At 38.1% G+C, this 22048-nt stretch overlaps 1 protein-coding gene across 1 annotated transcript in view; it reads right to left on the bottom strand.

The window, feature by feature from the left end:
- The window catches only part of LOC150104764 (uncharacterized), a 33996-nt gene extending 13916 nt beyond the window's left edge, over positions 1 to 20080 (bottom strand). The window contains exon 1 of the mRNA XM_090395944.1: positions 19977 to 20080. The gene's annotated coding sequence lies outside the window, so the exon portion shown is untranslated. The remainder of the gene's footprint in view (positions 1 to 19976) is intronic.
- Positions 20081 to 22048: the final 1968 nt, after the last annotated feature.

The following is a 22048-nucleotide window of genomic DNA, read 5'->3' as shown; positions in this document are numbered from 1 at the left end:
GCTTGCACAGTTTCTTTAACACGCATACCAATGAGGAGAGAAGATACTGGTCCATGTAGGATGATCTGAGAGAGAGATTTTATTTTTAGGGCATAATTAAGAGATAACTGTTTCCATCGAAGTGATAGAGCAAGTTCATTTGCTTCAACATAAAGACTTTGAGTGGGTGATGTGCGAAAGGCACCAGTATACCCTGAGCTATCTGTATATCCTGATGATGGATGGAATCCAACCATTGTAGGTTACTCTGTCTTGCAGAACCATAGACTTGGGACCTATAATCCAGCTTTGAACATATAAGTGCACGATAAAGATGGAACAATGAAGCTCGATCAGCACCCTACTCAGTAGAGGATAGAGTGCGATGGTGGTTCAACGTTCTCTTGCACTTTTTCTCTTAGTTGACGAATGTGTGCTAGAAATGTAAGTTTTCTGTCAAAGATGAGTCCCAAGAACTTGGTTTCTGTAGCTACTGGAATAACAGTATGTCCCATTCTTAATTTAGGATCTGGGTGATGAGTGCTTTTTTGACAGAAGTGTACACAGACACTTTTTTTCTGTTGAAAACCTAAACCCATTATTAAGAGCCCACAGAGAGACATGATCAATTGCTTGCTGAAGTTGTCTTTCAATTACCCTCATGTTACGTGAGTGACACGAAATTGTGAAGTCATCAACATATAGAGCATTATTTACAGTGGAAGGAAGCTGTTCAATGATCGAGTTCATTTTAATAACAAAAAGGGTCACACTTAAGGGACAGAGCCTTGGGGAACACCCTGTTCTTGACGATATGGTTGAAATAGTGTACTTCTCACTCTGATTTGGAAAGTTCATCTGGACAGAAAATTTTTAATAAATACAGGGAGGTGTCCTTTGAGACCTAGGTTATAGAGGTCTTTTAATATGCCATATCTCCAGGCTGTGTCATAAGCTTTTTCCATGTCAAAGAAAACTGAAACAAGATGTTCTCGCTTCAGAAATGCATCTCTTATACAAGTTTCTAAACGAACCAAATGGTCTAAAGTTGAACGATGTCTACAGAAACCACACTGTGTACTGGAGAGAAGACTGTTGCTTTTTAAATACCAGACAGGTCTGGCATTAACCATTTTCTCTAGTATCTTACAAAGACAGTTGGTCAGAGCAATGGGTCGATAATTATTTGCTTGTGTTGGATCTTTTCCTGGTTTTGGGATAGCAATGACAATTGACTTATGCCAAGAATTTGGAAACTCTTCCTCTGCAAGTATTCTATTGTATAATAAGAGAAGAAGATCTCTTATCATTTGCATTATGAAATGTTTTATCATTTCATAATGGATGTCATCAGGCCCTACTGCACTAGGGTGAGATTGTAGGAGAGCCCTTTTCAGTTCCTCCTTAACAAATGGCTGAAGAATGTTGGTAGAAAAATTAAGCCTTTGTCTTTGTTTCTCTTGCTGCTCTTTCAGTATTAAAAATTCAGGAGAATATGAAGCTGTTGCTGAGATTCTAGCAAAAGTTTCTCCCAAAGTGTCTGCAATAGCTTTGGGATCAGCAATAATACTTCCATTATGGTCTAAGGTAGACAAACAATGTGTACTATATCTGCCTTTCATTTTCCAGTATCCCATACAATTTTTGGACTGGTCATTTGATTAATTGATGTAGTAATTGGATCCATGAGTATTTTTGACTCTGACGTTTCACATAACGTGCTTTGGCTTGAAGGCTATTAAGTTTGATGTGGTAGGGTATCTACGAAATATGCCCCATACTCTGTGTTGATCTTTTTTTGGCTGTCTGACATTCTGGTTCCACCAAGGTTTTGGATAGAATGGAAACTGAGATGATGTTTTTGGGATGGAGGCTGCTGCTGCCTGGACAATGCACTCTGTTATATACTTTACCGATTCATTGATAGGTGTTTGACTGATAGTATCAGCATTAAATTTTGCAAGATACGAAAAACCATTCCAATCAGCCTGGTCCATTTTCCATACAGGTATTCGTGTGGGTGAACATGGTTCTTGTGAGGACATTGTGCACAGAACAGGGAAGTGATCGCTTCAGTATATGTTCTGTTCAACGTCCCATTGTTACTTTATACATTTTTTATATTTATACTTATCTATCTTTTATCTGTCAATCTACTTCCTTACTTAAATTTTTTTGCCCCCCCCCATTTTCTGCTGTTAGGTAGACCTTGTGTAATAAGTCTATCTAATGTAACAGTCGATGAGCAATTGCACAATATCAATTAAGGAATTTATTTGATCTTAACGACTGCGCCACTTAATTGATCCTTTTAAGTTTGAAAGTCAGGGTGAGAAGATAACAAAAAATAAGTTAATACTTCTATACAATATATTTATATGCAAGTCATGGCTCGTAACTTTTCTCTATTCCCACAGGCTCGTTAATATTTTAGGGATAGTGCATTGGCTAAGGAATGAGAACCAGGTAATTACAAAACAAAAACATCTTTATTATCAACTTAAAGATATGATACAGAGCATATAAAATTTGATTAAAGATTAACTCAATCAAAGGCACTTTAACAAACAAAATTACTTGCTATCTGAGCAATAGAAACTATAGTGCTTTCACTATCAGAAAATAACTTAATCACTTAATGAAATAACATAATCAAAAGCACTTTAACACACAATATTACTTGCTATCTGAGCAACAGAAACTATAATGCTTTCACTATCAGAAAAACCTATTGTGCCTTCTATGACACAACTTGGCTTACAAGCATGCATAAATATTCCAGGAGGGATTATATTAACTTTCTTCCAACACATCCAATACTTAATTGATACTAATTCAGACATTATCACAAGCAACTTATGAATTAGACATACTTAACAATACAAGTTCTTCCCTTATTCAAAATTCAATATAACCTCCAGTTAACAAGTAACCTCTCTCAATCCTTTACGATTTCGAGTTACAATCATATAATATACTACAAACAAAACATAAAAGTCACCCATCAAAAGTATGGGTTCATGCAGTTGCAAGATAAGAATGTCAAGATCAATTTCATTTAACTCAGCACTCGGTGGTAAATAAATTGAACATACTGTAACAAGAAATCCCACAGAGAGCCAAATCGCTACTGCTTCCAGAGTAGTATTAAGCTAGACATGGCGGAAAGGAATATGACTGCCCACTAGGATAGCTACTCCTCCATGAGCAGGACCACCTCAAGTTCTGTCCTTAAGTACAACAGTGAAATTCCTAAAGGTACGGTCCTCATTGGGTCTTAAGTACGTTTCCTGTAGACAGAAACAGAAAGTTTTGTGTTTTTGCAACATCTTGATATCATCAATATTCTGGTGAATCAAACAACAGTTCCACTGTAAAAAATTTCCTATTGTCTTGATTTTAGGGAGGTTGAGGACTTACCTTTGTCAGATTTATATGTATCCATTGTTTTAGGGAAGTATGGATGGCCAGTGTCCATCTCTTCCTCTGGTAGAGTGTTCAAAACATCAAATGTGTTAGGGTCAGTTGGTAGGTTTAGTTTACTTTCAGTGGGTACCATGGTATCCATTTTTTCTGTGCGAGTGTCTGGTGGTTTATCTTTGAGTGATATCTCTGCCATAATTTTTTTGACAGGTGAGTTTTCATCGACTGGGACCATTTTTGAAGTTGTCTCTGTAGTAAGGCCATAGGTCTTGTGATTAATGCGCTCAACAGAGAAGCACTTGCGATCATAAAGTCCAGGTATGGTGAAATTATCAGATGGTGGAACAGACATATAGTATGTTTGAGTTGCTGTTGGCACTTTTTTAATTCTTACTTTTTCAGCATAAGAGGATCTCAGAACAGTTGTAATGGTGGCCAGCTTTCTTTTTGCATCCTAATATGTTATTTGTTCTGTTTTAATTTTTTGTATCTCTTTTTCATCTTTCCATTTCTGACATGCACGAGAGTAAGCTGGATGATCTCCCTGATGGCTTTTTTTTGCACAGCAAGATTTGTTATCATGTTCTTTACTACCACATCGGGCACAGGTAGTAGAACCACAACAGGCAGTTTGAGCATGTCCATATCTCTGACATTTAAAGCATCTCAGTGGGTTAGGGATGTACATTCTAACAGGACAGCTGAGATATCCTGCTTTTACAGATGTCGGAGGCCAAGGTGTATTAAAAGTAAGGATGCTGTTCTTGGTTGAAACCAGGCGACCATCCCTACGTATCAGGATGCGCCTCACACCCATCACTCCTTGATCTTTAAGCTCTGAACATATCTCCTCATCAGGAACATCAAGGAGATCCCCTACGAATTGAGTGTTCTATGAGGTGTTACTGCGATTTGTATTCCAGCTATTGTCGTTGTTCTCAGTAGTTTCTCGGAATGTTGCTGACACAGTGTTTCCATAAGGATATCACCAGAACGCAATTTCTTAACAGTTTTCGGAGGTCCTGCCAGTTCTAAACCTTCTTGAATAAAGAAGGGTGACATATTCTCAATTGGATGAATCTGTTGGATGAATGATTACAGGTTGGTACATTTATGTTAGTATCCGATATCTTTTGTTTCTTGCTTCTGTTTCCATATGTTGTATCTATGGGACTTTGTTAGGGTCCCTGAAACATTTGAGGATGAAGGATTCATGCTCAAGGAGTTTTTAGTTTGGTGCGAGAACTCCCCACCCACCACGGAGCCACACATGGATGCCCATTACCCAGCAAGCAAAGACTGTGCTAAGGAGTGGAACGCCAGGGCTACCCTGGACGTTATACCGGCACTACAGCAAGTCTAGGATCCCAACTCCGGACCATGGGGTGAGAGACTTACTGCAACACCGTTGACCCTTGCAGGCAAGCCCACTAGCCAACTGATCCTGGCTGGGCCATCCAGGACTGCCCGTCTTGCCAAAGCAAGGGCCAAAGTAGTGCAAGACTACAAGGATCCCCCCTTTCCAGATGTCCATGGGTCGCACCACACGGCAAACACAGTGGCAGGGCGTTGGATCCCAGTGATGGTGATCCAGGAAAAAGACTCAGAAGCAGAGCCAAGAATACAGGAAGTAAAGCAAAGAAAAAGATGAAGAATGAAAAGAGCCAGTACCATCAGTGAGAGGTCCCCTCCACCAGGAACAGGTGCCCCACATAAAGGAGTGCATCTTTTTTGCTTAGAGTGGTAGATGAATGAAATATACACGGTGATCAAAATAAAAGTATCCCTGTTTAAGGTCATTGGTTCCTGCAGTGCATGTACTGTATCAAGACACTGGATGTGTCTTTCTGGAAAATTCTGTGGAAGATGCTGCATTTTTACCTATTCAAAATAATCCTGACACAGGAGTTGCACACACACAGGACTTTGAAAGTCAACTGACAGTCACTTTAACATTCCTTGCTTGAATGGAGTTGGATGCTCAGTTGCCATGCAAGATTTTGTAGCGAGATGAAACTCACTTTCACCTGAAGAGAGCTGTTAATATCCACAGTTGCCAGGTATGAGCTATGCAAAACCTGCATGCAATCCACAAATTCCTTTGCATTCACCTAAAGTTACTTTCTGGTGCAGATTTACAGCCTCATTTATCACTGGACCATTCTTCTTCTTCTTCTTTGAGGACATTCACCAGTCCAGTGACCTGCTCAGTTATTTGCTGAAAGGTAATGTGATATGATAAACAATTTTGTTGTGCCACAGCTACAGTAGCACTTTTTTTATGGATTCAGTCATTTTCATGCAGGTTGGGGTCCCTACACATATTGGTCGATCCGTAGGAGGTTCTCCGAGAACATTTCATGAAAGTCAGAGTGATCGGCCATGCCTTTCACACAGCATGGCCACCTCATTCACCTGATCTTACGCCCTGTGACTTGTGGCTCTGGGAATTTCTCAAAAAGACAGGGCTTATCAGGATCATTCTGATAACTTGCCAGCACTGAAAGACAGCATAACACAACATGTGTGCAACATCAGTCCTGACCAGATGCGTTCTACCATTGAATACACTGTGCAAAGGATGTAGTCTGTGGCATATCAGGAAGGGCAGCACATTGAACAGTGCAGACTGTGAATGCATAATGGGAGTGAATAAAAAAGTGTCATTTATGCTTGTGTACGCTTTTCTTCTTCTTACACACACAGAAAAATTACTACATCTACATTCGCTATATCATACAGTGCCCCTGGTGGTGAATTTTGGAGCTACTGTTTTTTTTAAATTTTCTCAGATATCACTTCCTGATAATGCACAATGTATTCCTGCAAAGTTTTGCAGCATTTGAATCACTAGGTGGCATTCCACATGGCCTTAAACAGGGATAATTTAATTTTGATCACCCTGTATGCTGGCCATGTATGGAAATGGTAAATGAGTGTAATGCACTGCTTGATTAGCAGTGTGTATAATAATAAGGAACTCCTACAATGAGTCTCACTCCATGGAAGTCTGTGGATAATAATAAATCACTTACTTCTTCTCCCCTTCCTCAGTACTACTAAACTAAGCTATAAAAGGAAAGGAAAACTAACTTCCAATTTAATCTCTTTATCTACATGCTACTCTATGACCCTAGTACAGGTACCCTTTTGAAATACTGATTTAAATAGGAATTTCACTTAATGTCATGAAATTTTGGGAAATTTTTCTTCTAAATATCCAAATTTCCTACATTTTTTTTAGGAAATTTGGATATTTAGTTAGGAAAGCTTCGAGTTATTCACATTAAGCTTTCCTAAATTCCCAATGCATGCTTCTGGCAGAGCATTTAATGATGAAATTAAGATGGAAGAAACTTGCTTCCTGATCAAGTAATTGAGCCTTCTTGTCCTGTGCTGGATGCTATTGGATGCAACTTCTGCCTCTCACACCTAGATGGCATCACAATAACATCTGATGACCTGCATCATTTCTCACTATACAAAGAACAACTCACTGCATGCCTCTTTCTTATCTTTTGTCATGAAGACATCAGATGAAACCTTAAAAAGCTAGGACACCACTATCTTTCCATGGTCCAAGTATTATTCCCCCCCCCCCCCTCCATGCTCAAAATTTGCACTTCACAATTAACCATTCTATACTGTTTGTACATATCACATTCATCAGGCATCTACTGAACAATATATGGAATGGGAACAAGCCTATTCCAAACAATGGAGATAAGTCATTAAATTATCATCCTATTGTCCCCACCATGATCTTCTCAAAAACAAAAGAAGACCATCAACACTACCAGGAGAGCACAAATTAATTAGTGATTAATTACATATATTCTGCCAATAAAAGATCTCCCAGTGAACTATACCCACTTTTGGAGGTACGAAGAGATTTGGTGATTCTCATGTGGATGCTGCTGACAGTTTTCAGGGCATTTGGTTGGATGTGACAGAGATCCTCTTACCAAATTACCATCTTATGGTCTGCCTTATGCTCTTTGTAACTGGGTGGATAATTTCCTTTCTGGTCATTCAATATATGTCATGATGGTGGATTCCTCTTTTTAAATTACTCGACTGGAGCATCTCAGGAATCTGTATTTTCATCCATGCTTTTCCTCCTATATATTAACTCTCTCTTTTCCTAAACCTCAAATCCTTTCCATAGTTTTCCGATACTGATATTCAATTCCTCTTCTTCAATGTACAAACTTGTAGTGTTTTATGATTCATGCTTCTAGAGCTATACCAAATTCATATACTGTCTTGACATTCTTTGGTGAGATGGAGACAACCAAGTACTTTTCACTGCTACCAAATCACAATCCTATTTTATTTCTGAAAAGATCTCACTTCATTTCCCTGATAATATTCACGTCTCAAATCAAAGATTTCTCTTCTTAGGCTGATTTACATTCTCTAATCTTGAAAAACATGACAATCTTCCATTCAAGACACTTAACACCTACACAACTTCTAACACACTGTATATAAATTAAAGATGCCAAGAAATTATATTCTTGACTTAATCCTTTATCCAAGTGTAAGCAGACAAAATTTGCATGTGTCATATCTTCACAACTGGGCTACTTGTATATAGAAGCTAATGACTTAACAACAACTGCCTTAGTATCCCGCAATATCACATAACCCTTTTTGGAAGTGTATAATGCAATGCATTATACACTTCTAAAAAACGCATCAACAGGCACCTTCTTCCTCTTATTGATTTGCTCAAATACAGCACTGATGTGTTATGGATTTTTTTTACCTCTCATGTCTGGGGTTGATATTAAAAAAGTATTTTAGAAGCAATAAAATGAAAATACACACAAGTAACCTACAAGATTATATTTAAGCATGCATCCAGTCTTCCTCATTTACAGATAAATATTTGCAGAATACAAAAAAATTTACCATTTCAAGGTGGCATTACAGAAGGTTACTACCAATGATTAAGCACATGCACTCAAGGTAACAGTTCACCATATAAATCTAATTTGATATTAGAGAAATTGCTATAAGAAAATTAAGTCTTATATAACAATTAAGGATATTTTATATATATATATACACAATATCCTTAATTAAGGAGACTTGAAAAAGTGTTGTTGAATGAAGTGGATGTGCAGAATCAGGGAAACTAGATTTATTAAGGGGGGGGGAGGATATGCAGACCTTAGGGAGGCAGTTGAGTGTATGAATGAGTATAATATAGCCGAGCGAATAAGGACAACAAATCAGAATGGGATAGTTAGTATAAGGCATCAAGGTAGGGATGGGGCTAATGGGGGTCTGCAATTCATGTACACTAATGCTAGGAGTATTAGGAACAAGAAGGAAGAATTTTTAGCCATGGTTGGCACTTCCAGACCACAGGTTATTGGCATTAGTGAAACATAGCTGACTGTAGATGATATAGCTAGTGGGATTGATTGTGATGGGTATAGTGTGTTCAGGAATGACAGGGAGAATAAAATGGGGGGAGGAGTATTGTTGATGATAGCTGATGAGCTGCAGCCAAGGAGAATAGAAGCTGAATTGCAGGATAGAGAAAAGAGCACATCTGAGGCCATTTGGTGCGAGATTGTGGCTAGCAGAACAAAATATACAATTGGGTGCTGCTATAGACCAGGTGATGGAAAAGATGGTGAAGATAGTATGCACAAGCAAATAGCAGAAATGAGTGGAAGGAGGGTAATTATTATGGGAGATTTCAACTATGGTGGCATTGATTAGAGTGAGGAGATGACACACAGGGAGGAAGGAATTGGATTTTGTGCTGTTATTAAGAGATAACTATCTGCGACAGCATGTAATGGAAAACACTAGGCATCAGAGAGTGCTTGACCTAGTAACTGCATCTGAGGATTTGGCTGTAACAAATATGACCATATTGCCACCAATCGGTGAGAGTGATCATAGGGTCTTGACATGGGAGGTGGCTAAAGGTGTGGCATTTACAATTAAGACAGGGTACATGTGGAATTATCGGGCTGGTAAGCATGACAAGCTTAGGAGTTTGATTGGTTCAGTGCCATGGCATGTACAACTGCAAGGGCTAGAAGTTGATAGTACATGGGAGGCAGTTAAGAAGTGTATGCATGAAGCAATGGCTGACTGTATACCTAGAGCCTGAATAATAAATCAAGTAGGGGTTAAATGGATGAATAACACCATCAAGCTTGAGCCGCAAAAAAAGAAACAACTATGGAGGGAATTTAAGGAGAAAGGTGACTGGCAGGCACATGAACGGTATAATGCGCAGGCTAGAAGGGTAACAAGTGTGGTAAGGAAAGCAAAAAAGGATTACGAAAGAACATTGGCCATGCAGGCTAAAGAGAATCCTAAACAGTTTTTTTGATATGTTGCAAGTAAAAGAAAAAATGTATATGGCAGAATGATTTTAAAGAATGCTGATGGTAGGGAGGTAACCGAATCAGTTGACATGGTTGAGTTACTGAGTGAGCACTTTGCAAGAATATATCATCCAGGTGGTGACATTGCAGAAATGAATGAACCAATAGATTATACAGGAATTGTGGTGAATGAAGTGGAGGTGAGGAGTTTATTGCAAAACCTCAATGTCAATACATCTGTGGGATTGGATGGTATACCAGCTCGTGTCATACGTGAAGAGGCTAAAGAATTGTCAGTACCCTTGACCATTTTGTTTAATTTGAGTCTCGGGTCTGGGTTAGTCCCAAGGGGGTGGAAAGAGGGGAAAATAGTTCCACTGAATAAAGGAGGTCCCAAGACTGCTGTTGTAAATTACCGACCGATTAACATATCAGGAATCGTTGTCAAGGTCTTGGAGAAATTAGTCAAGAAAAGAATACAGGATTGGATAGATGAAAATGGGATATTGTATGGGGGGAAAACATGGTTTTGTGAAGGGTAGATCATGCTTCAGTAACTTGCTCACGTTTTATAACACAGTGACGGCTGAACTGGATTAGGGTAATGGGTTTACAGTGATTCTACTGGACCTTGCCAAGGCGTTTGACAGGATACCACATGGAACCCTAATCAGTAAACTGGAGCAGATGGGGGATGGATATAAGGTTGGTAAAATGGATAGGAGGGTGGTTGATGGAAAGATACCAGAGAATGGTTTATTCAGGAGTTGAGTCCAAAAGACGGCTTGTGACTAGTGTGCCGCAGGGTTCTGTTCTTGGACCACTACTTTTCAATTTGTTCATCAATGATATAGGAAAGGATCTGAGAGGAAGTATTCACTTGTTTGCTGATGATGCAAAATTGGATAGAGCAATTGTGAGTGTACAGGATGTCAAAATTTTGCAGGATGATTTGGATAATTTGGAGGACTGGGCTAGATAAAATGGATGTCAATTTAATGTGGCAAAGTGTAAGATTATGCATTTTGGAGTGAAAAGATTAGCAGCAGTATATCACATTGATGGAACTGTAATCCAGGAGATTGATGAGGCCAGTGATTTGGGGGTGTTGGTGGATAGGGAATTGAAGTTTAGGGGCACATTGCAAAAGTGGCTAAATCAGCTCATCAAATCACTTGGCTTCTGAAAAATACTTTAACAAGCAGAGACAAACAAGTTATTGTTCCTCTGTATCGAGCCTTGATAAGACCCCATCTAGATTACTGTGCCCAGATATGGGCGCCAGGGTTTCTTCTTGATGGGGAGGAGGTGGAGAGGATCCAGAGACGAGTGACCTGGATGATAGCAGGTCTGTGGAATAAACCTTATGGCAACAGGTTGAAGATTTGTGGATTGCAAAAATTGGTCGATAGGCAGAAAAGGGGTAATATGGTTGAGACATTCAAATTACTGAAGGGTTTCTATAAGATTAATCCAGAAGATATTTTTGGATTAATCTTATAGAAACTTATATTAATCTTATAGAAACCCAGCTTCCATGTATGGCCCTAGTGGGAGGACTAGGGCCATACATGGAAGCTGGGCAAGAATGTGGTTAGCAGGAGTGTTAGAGCTAGGTTTTTTACTTGGAGAGTGGTGAATGAGTGGAATAAGCTGCCAGAGTCTGTCGTGGGTGCTATAATTGTGCATGAGTTTAAGGCGAGGTATGACAGATACTGTGTGAATATCGAATAGTTGTTCTTGACATGATGTTGGGGCCTCCCTCGATGAGAGTGTCGACTCCTTGGAGTTGCCCGTAATAATAATAATAATAATATATATATGACTTTGTTTAAGTACTGATTTCTTTCCTATATACAACATTTGCAAACATGCAAATTACTTAAACTTCTTATTGATAATATATCATTTCTAAATAATTCAAGCACTTGGGTAATTTAGTGGCCAGTTTATTAGATCATCATCCATGAAATCCATCAAAGGCAGTGTCCCATCTGTTATACGCTATATAAGACAAGTAGGGATGGTAGGAATTAAGGTTGATTTGATGATTCTATGTGTGCGCACGCACCTGTGTACACACACACACACACACACACACACACACACACACACACACACACACACACACACACACACACACACACACACACACAATTAAATGTGATTGTGAGTTGTTATTGTTTGGAATAATGGGCGAAGCAACTAATGAACCAATGACTTATCAGGTAACTGCATGTTCTCAGCTAGTGTGCCTGTTTTGTAAGATGGAAAGCCTGATTTTCTGGAAGAAAACACCCTGCCACCACCATATAAGATCAGCTAATTAACTTTCAGCTGAAAGGTTGATAAAAGGACAATAACTCAATTCAGTTTTTGGATGAAATGTGATAACAGTGCTAAATATGCTGGTGAGTATCCCAAAATGTCATCCTGCTAGTGTATTCACAGCCAAGAGCAGTCCTGTGGACAGAGATAGCTTGGTGATATGAAAAACTAGAGCGTTACAATAATTATGCAATCTAACACAATACCACAATCAGTCAAATCGCAACTGTCTACAACATACAGCTGCAGACAGAACGTAATTCTGTCTGCAGCTGTATGTTGTAAGATGATCACAATAGCAAATAACATCACTGAGGTCTACTCCTTCTCATAGAGAGAAAAAAAGCTGTTTGGCTCAACAACAAATCCTATATCCTATGTATTTCTGCTAATGAGAGAGGGCCAGAGTATAACAACAGCAGTATAAATCAATGCACTTTGCCAGGTGGAAACACTGCTGACTGAGGTTTGAAAAGCATTTTCTTGGTAAACAGCAAGTCTCTCAACATCAATAGAACAACATTCGAATACTATGGTCTATTTGAACATTGAACAGGAATACATACACATGAATGGCAAAAAGTTTATCTAGCTTGGAACAGTTACTTCCAAGCAAAACAACGAGCCATTTCATTTCAGTCTTTCAGATATGGCTTGGGTAGCATAAAAATGACTTTATCATGCTTCACTGGCTTGCTCAGTCATTAAATCAATGAAATTATATCTAAGATCAGGTGAACAGCATTCAAAAGAAAGATCCACTATAGTCCAAATATGTGACACATATAAAAGCTAAACTGAGCCTGCATAAATCAACATCCCTGTGGCATGCTTTCTGCAATGCGTGTCTCAATCAGCTCAGAATGTTCTGAAGACAGGTGTACCTAATAAACTGGTCACTACGTGAGACTTCTTTTCTGAAAAATTTGCATGTTGCTGATTCACTGTTGGTTCTTGTACCTTTTAATATTTCTGCACTATAATGCATTCCAATATATTTGAATGAATGAGCATACATACACTACTTACATGTTATATTAAATCTGTAGTCTCCAGTGTTTCTTCAGAGTAGCAAGACAGATAATGAACCAAATAAATGTTTTTCCGCTAACTAAAAGCAGTTCAGTTATATCAGCACAAAGAAATGAAATTTAATTTTGGCAGTTCAGAAGAGTATACAGCAAATCATGCATGTGTAGGTAGGTATATATATATATATATATGCATATCAGCTACTGTTAGTCATGTGGCTGCAATACTGGTATAGGCACCAATGTCAGAATTATTACATACTAACAGAGAAGCCATTATGAAGTATTCTTCAAAAAAGAATTCTGTACTGCAATAGCTTGAAACAAAAACTCTAGCATTCCCAAAAGGCAGCAAGCAGAAAAATGACCATCAGCCAATACAATACTGATATGAAAGATCTGCTGTAGACTGAGAGTAGTGGAATCCATAATTTGGTCACTGATGGCCTTTTGGCTTCAAGTTAGTGGAAAAGACACTGATTGTTGATGACTTTTTCTCCATTACTGTCAATAGAACTGAGGTGAATGCAAGGACTGAATTTTGTTCCCCCCACTTCAGAGAGAATTGCTTCCATGCTGAAAGGTAGATGCTAGATGAGTATGAAAGATTGGTTATAAAGATGATACAGGATGAGTGCTACTTCAGAACATTTTAAACACAGTTTGGGGGCAGGGATGGCAGAAGATGCACCCAATGGCTTTGCAAGAGACCCAAGCAGTGTGATCATTCTACATAATCTCGAAGGCTTTTGATTGGGTCTGGCACAAAGGCTAGCTTAACAAATTACCACCTTAGGTCTAATATCCATCCTTTATGGTGGATATTTATTTTTTTCAGGTTTCCCCACTAGCATCACCCCAAGGCCCTGCACTTTTGCTCATTCTCTCTATCCAAAAAATGACTATCATAACTTCAAATACCATCCATAGTTTTGCTGATGAGTGCCCATATACATCCTAAGCTATAAGATATTTTATAATCAGTGCTTGAAATACCGATCCCCTTGCTATATTTCAATGGGATGAGGGCAATCTCAGTACTGCCAAAACAGAATCATATACTGGACTGCCCTTAGCTTACCCTCACCTTTGGCAATTGCTAGCTCCCCATACAAGATCAGATACAGTTATCTCTTCCCGTACTGTCTTACATTTCTAGTCTCTCTCTCCTTTCATAAGCGCATCACATCCCATCCATAGCCTCTCTACATTCAGAAACCTCAGTGTGCTTTCCTATGTAAGACTAAACTGTACAAATCCTAACAACATACACATCCCAAATCCATCCTACCTTAGAATACTGTTCTTACATTTGATTTTGTCTGGATGAGGGTAATTCAGTTAACTATGACCCTTCTCTCACATACTTATTCCAGTTGCTCTCTCATAGATAGTACTGTTTTTGCATTATGCTTGCCTCTTCTGACACCATTTCTCTACTTCCTCTCAAACTCAAACACATGAGTAGATGCCAGTCAGCATCCATTCACTGTCCTGCTCCAAACATATCTAACTTTTTATTATTCTCTTTTATACCTCACAAATGAATGTCAAACAGCAGCTGGTAGCATGTTTATGAGTTTGAGGGGAAGTGGGAGAAATGGTGCCAGCCAGTTCATTGGAACAGTTCCACTGAACTGGCTGAATCTCTCAGGTTTCAAGCTCTTTAAAAAAAAATAATAATAACAACTTGAAGCCTGAGCACTTATAAGATTTGCTGTATAGTAGGAGGAATGGAAAGTGCTGTAATTCGCAACTGTGGGTAGGGTATATGTATATGAGGAAGAGGGTATGTGAAATAACAGAACCCCCAAGGAATACCTGCATTAGTAGAAAACAAAGAAAGAACACCTTACACCAGTGGCATAGCTAGGCCTTTCATTTCCTTGGCAAATTCATAACTAAGTGCCTTTTATAGTGTAACAATTTTGATAACTGATAAAATATCCTACCACTGTAGCCCTTGTGACACCAATGCCTTAGGCAACTGCCCAATTGCCAAAGCATTCCTATGCCTTCCACCATTAATGCAAAGAACAGCCTTGGAGAAAATTGGTGACACAATTAGGTAAAAAGCAGACCATAAGATGGTAACTTGCCAAGAAGCCTTCAATGCCATGCCTTGGGGATGTTGAGTGTAAGAGCACAGGTTTTCTCCAAAACCTTTCCACCACATTGGTCTAGAGATGGGTGAAGTAGGCAAGATCTGCTGTGGAGCAGAATTCATACTGGTGGTCATTAATTAGTTGAATCTCCAGCAGGTGTTTAAGAAGTTCACATTGATGACCTTCTCCATTAATTTCACAGTGCTGGGATGAGAACAGTGAATTAAGTGTTTTTTTTTATTTTTTTATTATTATTTTTTTATTATTTTTATTTTTTAATTAGCTGAATATGGACTTGCTTTCGTGTAGTAGGATGAATGCCAGCTCAGTATAATATAGTGTACAGATCACAAAGAATTGGTACTGCATCGGGAGCACATCTCTTGAACACAATGGTCGAATAACATCTAACTGCTGATGTTATTCCTGCAGCATGTAGGCTACAAATCTCTCATGACTGAAAAAGGCCACAGGAGACATGTGGTGCAATGTTCCAAATATAGCTAGAGGCAGTGGTGTGATGGAGCTGGCTCACATGAACCAGTTATTAAATGTACAACATGAGAGTTATCCTATAAACTGTAGGGTAACATACTTCAACCCACAATGGCTAGCAGCATTTGGGTGATAGGCATACATGTGGTGGCATGGGAAAATACAGCTGGGTTAGGCTTACTTCGATGCCCTTTGTGCTTCCTTTCCCCATTTCTCTTCTTTATGCAGCAGTCAATGTAGGGATTATCCCAGCTAGCAATTTTACAGGAATGTTATTTTTGAACACACATCCTCTTAATTTTGTCTGGGCTGCTTCTTAAGGTAACAATGTTCCCTTGCTCAATGCCTGTCAAAGATTTTGAATTTCTAGAACTGTCACAAACCTTATGGGATCATTACCCTAAAAAGAAGTGGCCCAGGCAAAATTAAAAATGAATAAGATATATGCTGATAACGGAATTCACTCATACTTTTTTTTTGGGGGGGGGGGGAGGAGAGGTTGTAATTCTCAAAAAGAGAGAACATGATGCATAGTTTCCAAAAAGGGTGGATTTGGGGGAGGAAAGGAAGGCAGAATGAGTGACTGAGTAATGCTGTTTACATTATACTTATGATGGTCTGTAACACTATGGCTTACTTTTAGATAATTCCTGTAAAAGCTCCTTAAAACTTCTTAAATCTGTACAGACAAAGCAAACTTGGTGAGATCCCCTTCCCAATTCACTCTACTCTTTCAACAATTAAGTTTCTGTTGCTTTCACTTTCTTATGGTATTTCTATAGCCAATACTATGTATCATTGTCAATTCTTGTTGATGTTTGAAATTACAGAAGAGGAAACTAAGATTATGAGGCCATCATATTATATATGTAAACTATATATAAGTATGAATTCTTCTGGAGAGTTTGCATATTTTGTGGGATGCATGAAAAATCCTCTCTCCTATGAACTTGTCCAGCTCACCTTAAAGGTTCTTTGCATTCTAGATAGGTTTCAAGTTCAGGTCTTTCAAATCTAAAGGTATTCATTGACTCCAACTGAACTCAAGAGACTCCCTGAGTGGGAAGAGGCAGATTCTTAGACGTGATGTCATTATGGAAAGCATCCATTTTCCATGTTGTAATGTGGCCAGTGGTGAGCTATTGAAATTTTAACAAAGGGCTCGCATTGTCGAGCAAAATAAAAATAAAAAAATAAAATAAATAAAAAGGCTAACTTAGCCCTTATAATGCTTATATTGCGACTTTGTAGAGCTTCTGACAGATATAATTCCTGTAGGATATCAATCATTAATGCTAGATCTTTTAAAAATTCCAAATTGAGATGTCGGTTTAAAAAGCCCTTATATTTATCGTTCGATGCTAAATGCTTGCATAAATCTTCCAAACACACACACGCCCAATCTTTAAGATTTCGATACCAAGGTCTTTTGCAGTTGTATTTAACTCTTGTTGATTTTTTAGTGATTGATGATAAAAAGCATATAATTTATCTATAAATATTTCAAAATGATTTATTTCTTTAATGTTTTTCATCGAATCGTCTAATGCTAATTGCAAACGATGAGCAAAGTAATGCCAAATCACAATGTTGTGAAATTTTTGTAGACGTTTGATTGCAATACCTGATTTGTCTCCTAACATTACACTAGCTCCATCAGAACAAAATGCAATGAGATGATTTTTTAAATAGTTATCAGAAAATCCATATGAATTTAAAGTAACAATTATAGTAGCATGTATACATTCCATGGTGGTATTTTCTAGTTCTACAAGATTATTAAAGAAGAAGAACAAAGGGCTCGCAAATTTGAGAAAAATTTAACAAAGGGCTCATGCGAGCCCCTTATAGCTCACCATTGAATGTAGCCCCAAGTGTGTGTGTGTGTGTGTGTCCCCAGCGGCACAACACTACATCCCTCCATATTCAATCTTGCAGTGTAGATGGCAGCAGGAGTACGAACTAACTGATCAGAAAGCCTTCTAAATGCTTCCATCAGGTGTGTTCCATACACTATCTGGTGGCCAGCCTGCAGAATTGCTCTACTGCTGTATCCTTCAAGATGAGGAAGCTGTGGATCTCCACAGTGTGTTTGGTATGTCCTTGAAATGTATCACTCACAGTGCATATTTGAATACTGGCATAGCATGGATTTTGATAGAAGCCAGAACCATGCTCTTGGACCAAACAGCGCATTAGTCGCTTCAAGCACCAAAGAAACAAGGCAGTAGTATTTCACTTGGTGATGATTCATTCATAAGATGGCAAACTTTCTCAGCAGGCTTGATAAAACCACAATCCCTACTGACTGATCAGACATGCTTGAGAATGTTGCAAGATTATTCTGGGGCACAATGTTTAACTGTTTTGTTAATCTTTCACATGGATTGATGGGGGAGCTTCAGTTGTTTGCTAATGATGCAAGGTTGGGTACAGTAATATGATAATTATCACCATCAAATTCCTGATAATATGTACATGTTAGTAATGATGAAAAGATCACATCATTACCAACTTCCTATCAACAACTTTCCTCCAAATTAATCTGTTATCTGTCAGGACACTGATATTGTTAGATCTTATATTTTGATCCTGACACTGATGGCATCTGTTCGCTCCTTTTTTCTCACAATTTTTCTCAGAAACACTCTAATATTTGTGGTCTCCATTATTTCAAACCTAACTATCAAGTCAGTAATTTTAAACTGACTTGGACACTGTCTTATATACAGCTAGTTTAGTGTTTTGACTAATTTCTTTCTTATTCTGCATAAATTTGCTGGCCCAGTTGGCCAAGTGGTTAGTGTGTCTACTCTCCAGTCAAAAGTCTGCAGATTTGAATCCTGCCATGAGCATAGATGTTTGTGATTGTCTGTGGAAATACTGGTGTTGGTGTAGTTGCAGTTCGTTGTAGTTGGTGAACTGAGTGGTGGAAACAGAGCTGTAGAGTGGGTGCCCTCCCTCGACAAGTCCTTGGACTCCCTGCAGGTGTCACATAATAATAATTTATTTAGTTGGCTTCCTACCATTTCCATATTTAATTTTCATCCTTACTAAAAATTGTAACCTTACAGCAGAAATGTTTGACTTGTGTATATGCATGCTCTTCCACTCAGGATGCAGTTAACGTTCTCAATGTTCTTGCCTACTTTTAATTGTTGATTTTCATACCAAATTTATTACAGCAGTTATTCAAATTAGTTAGGGAGTCCTCTTGTACTTTGTTTTATTTAGGAGTTTAACATCATCTGCATAAAGTAAAGAGCTGAGATTAACATCTCCAATTTTGAAATCAGCTTTAATGCTGCTTTCGTTCATAATGTGATTCATAGAGATGATGATGATGATGATGATGAATAATAGTGGCGATAATGTTTACCCTTGTCTAACACCTGATTTAACGTTGAACGATCTTCCTGTACCACCTTCAATTCTAATTATTGATTTACAACTCAAATATAGACTATCTGTTGTTTGATATATTGTCTTATTTACACCATATAACTAGTGTTTTAAACAGCTTTTTTCTCGGGGGCCCCTGATCATATGACTTTTTCAGATTTTCCAAACACAAATCAAAGTGGCAAAAACAGTGGTTTTCAAGAAGTTTTTTTTTTTTTTCCCTCCTGTTTTGAATTACTGATGGCACAAGGCATTCATTTAAGGCAGTGTTTCTCAACGTGAGGCGTACGCCTCACAAGGGGACAATTTGAATATTTTGGGGGGCAATTAGAAAATGTACATATTTCTATTATACTTTTTCAGAATTTGGCTATTATGCCGGGGGGGGGGGTGCATTAAAATCTTTGAGACGTTGAGGTGAGGCATGATCCAAAAAAGGTTGAGAAACACCGATTTAAGGTATTTTATGAAATCATCTCCGATATGTAATAATTAAATCGCCAGTTATGAAAAAGATGATATCACAGTAACATCTAGATGTGGAAACTGGAAATAAATATTACCGAATGACACGGTAGGACTAGTTTTTAAATCACCCCGTCCGCTTAATTTGAGAGATTTCTAACCAATATATTGGCACCTATCTTGCCTTTGTTCCCTATGCATAACACTCTCGCATCATGAGTTTTCTATCTATAAACATTCCGATGACACAATATCTAAAGGACAGAAATTCCGAAAATAATCTCGTTCATTTTCGGAATTAACGATATAGCAAAATGGTATCTCATTCACTAAGAAACAACTTTAATAACATACAGTTGAATGAACATACAACTGATTTAACTACTTACCAATTTAGTGTAAATAATGGTTAATTTAAAGTGACGCCACCCAAAAATATGATTTGAAGGTGAATCTAATTCGTTCTTACTTTTTTTAGGCGGGGGGGGGGGACTTCGTTATGTGATAGGATAATCAAACTCAAAAACAGCTCGCAGCACATACTTCTTTACTTTATATTTTTATATATTAATATTAATATATATTAATATTAATATACAACACAAAGTTTTTATGGCTAAAATTTACATATAAAAACATTCAGTCGGTCTAACACTTAAGTACAGAAACATGAGCAACAAGAAAAATTTTCCGTCAGTAATATTTTGTAGCCCAATGATCACCTAGGTATACTTCAACAGTGTCCTCCACACTGTGATTATAACCTTTAAAATAAGAAGAAATTCAAGCGACTACTTTTGATTAGAGATAATTTGGTAACTTGGGGAGATCCCGAAGAAATAAAACAAAACAACAAGAACAAATTCATTCATTTCGTTGAAGAATGACGAATTATCATATAATATTTGGAAACTGAATACATGTAAGCGAAAATAAAACAAAACCCTGAGCCATTATAAAATATTCGATCTACTCGTGTTGAGTAGTCTTACGTATAATGTGATAAAACATATTTCTGCGCGGTCGTCTACAAGATTTTTGCAGGCACACGTGACAAACTTAAACGGAAATTTAATCTTCCATTAGCCATTACCCGTCATCCTTTTCTACTGTTAGAAAGTCAGTTAAACTAACGGGTTTAACTGACTTTCGTTATTCACATTTCAGGACGACCTCTCTATGGAGAAAATAAACACCTTATCAAACGTCTCGATTTGGCTCACACAACTAAATCTATTTCCGTTATGAATATTTATCTACATGATTCTCGTCGCGACGGGAGGAATCTTAATCTGGACGATTTTCAATCGAAGGTAAGTTAGCCGGTCTCATACGGAGGTAGCAGGGGTTTTTACTCCCGGAACCTCAGGTTTTCCATCCTGCATACGGACAAATCGGTCCTTCAGAACACACGCCATTTACAGACATAGAATACTAGTTGTGGAGGTGGGCGGTAGACGGCATTGATGGAGATGATTCGTAGTAGAGGTTCGGTGTAGTGGTTGAGACAGTTGTAGGTGTCCTCCAGCGATGGGTCTTCGAACTCCTTGGAGGTGTCAGGAATAATAATAATAATAATAATAATAATAATAATAATAATAATAATAATAATAATAATAATAATAATAATAATAATCCTTCAGACACGGCTAATCGTCCTCGCTTTGAAGGAACCCCAACCAAATTCTTTTTAAGTTTGAGTCTCCATCTTCAGTTTCTCTTAACCAAAATTTCAAGTGCACTCACCCTGAAAAAAAAATACAAATTTTATTATCACTAAGTCCAATAAAGGAGAAGCTATTGTGGTGGAATCTTACCTTGTTGCCACATGACTGCAAACTGACTAGACGAGTTCATAGAAATATACTCAGACATTGACCAGACTTCTAGTAAAATAAATGCATTTAACAAACTCATCGATAGTATATTATGTTAGTATGATAAAGCCAAAAAAAAGAAGCATGAACATACCATCACAATCCTCGTAGATCTTGCTAGATTGATCATCTACCTGAAGACCACAAAACAAATATTCCATTATGACCTAGGTCAACTGCATTGGTTTACCTTCTTATAAAACCTCTAAGTACCTTTTTAGTCTACTTTCGGTCTCCAGAAGTAAAACACGAGTCCTTTATGAAGAATAGTTTGTACTTCAAAGAAAAAAAAATATTACAGTTGCGTTCTTCGTCCTAGCGATCATGACAATACGGTAGCGAACTTTCTGGTTCTTCACAGAAATCAGTGTTTTCCGTATAGGCACGCGACTGCCAATGCTGATTGTCTCCATTTCTCTGCTCATATTTTGGTAAGATATGGGGTTGGGAACAGCTATCAATAAATGCTTCAGTCAAGTGAGGCACAGGGGAAGCTCTGTTTGTTCATATAAGCTTTCTCACAGTGATCTTGTTTTTTAAAGAGAGGCTGTCTATAAGGCTTGTTGACAGGCAAAGTAGGTTAT

The sequence above is a fragment of the Typopeltis vanoorti genome, chromosome 7 (assembly GCF_054136105.1).
Source record: "Typopeltis vanoorti isolate ZY-2024b chromosome 7, IOZ_Tvanoo_1.0, whole genome shotgun sequence".
Classification (NCBI taxonomy): Eukaryota; Metazoa; Arthropoda; class Arachnida; order Uropygi; family Thelyphonidae; genus Typopeltis; species Typopeltis vanoorti.
The sequence above is the reverse complement of the archived record's forward strand: the minus strand, read 5'-3'. Positions and strand labels throughout refer to the sequence as shown.